Source organism: Priapulus caudatus, unplaced genomic scaffold (assembly GCF_000485595.1).
Source record: "Priapulus caudatus unplaced genomic scaffold, Priapulus_caudatus-5.0.1 Scaffold1821, whole genome shotgun sequence".
Taxonomy (NCBI): Eukaryota; Metazoa; Priapulida; class Priapulimorpha; order Priapulimorphida; family Priapulidae; genus Priapulus; species Priapulus caudatus.
In genome coordinates, this window is record NW_014578882.1 from 17,208 (window position 1) to 18,066 (window position 859).

Sequence of the window (859 nt, forward strand, 5' to 3'; positions counted from 1 at the left end):
TTGTAGTTCTTGGTGTTGTGTACTTGGTGCAATGTCGTCATCATTTTCATGATTATCATTTATGCAGACTGCAATGCTGCTTCTAAATCTTCTAGGTGAGCTTCATATTGTTTTCGTTTAGTCTGTAGAGCAATTTTGACGTGATTGTAGTGATCCTGGTAAGTGTCAGTCTGTTTTCAAGTCACGTTCTTCATTTCGCCAACAGTGATGCAACATCAATCTTTCCCAACAAAAATTTTCAGGGTCGTTTGCTTCATTGAAATTAACAAATCTGATCACTTTCGGGTTTGTTCGCTGACGGAATTTAACTCTGTTCTTGGAAGTGAAGTTGATCATATTGCAAAGATCATGATCATGAGTTATGTGTGTATTGACCTGATCATCATCTTCATCGTCATCGTAGTTATCCAAATATTCTGCTTTGGTTGTTTTATTAGGAAATGTCACATCGATTTGTGAAACGAAGTCTGCAAGGCACTATCGTTCTAAACACTTAGGCCTGTTTGCATAAACTTTAAGAGGACCTCCTATACCTGTATCAGTGGAGTGTTTAGGCAGTCGTTTCACTGCGTCTTCATCTTTGAGTAGTAATGTCCTGTCATTTGGATGAGCAGTATGAATGAATATTATGTCTCGTGATGCTCTCGTTACTGGTAGTTGTAGGACTAAGAAGCATGCCTCTTGTGCTCCGACTTCAATTCCATTAAGTAGTTTATGACCAATATGTCGGACTTGTTCTTTCAGATTCATGTTGTTGTCTCTCGCTTCTTTGCAAGCATCAGTTAGTAGCGTACTTACATTTGATTGGGACTTACTAATGTAATCTGCTATGTATACTGCACAAGCATATGCATCCAAT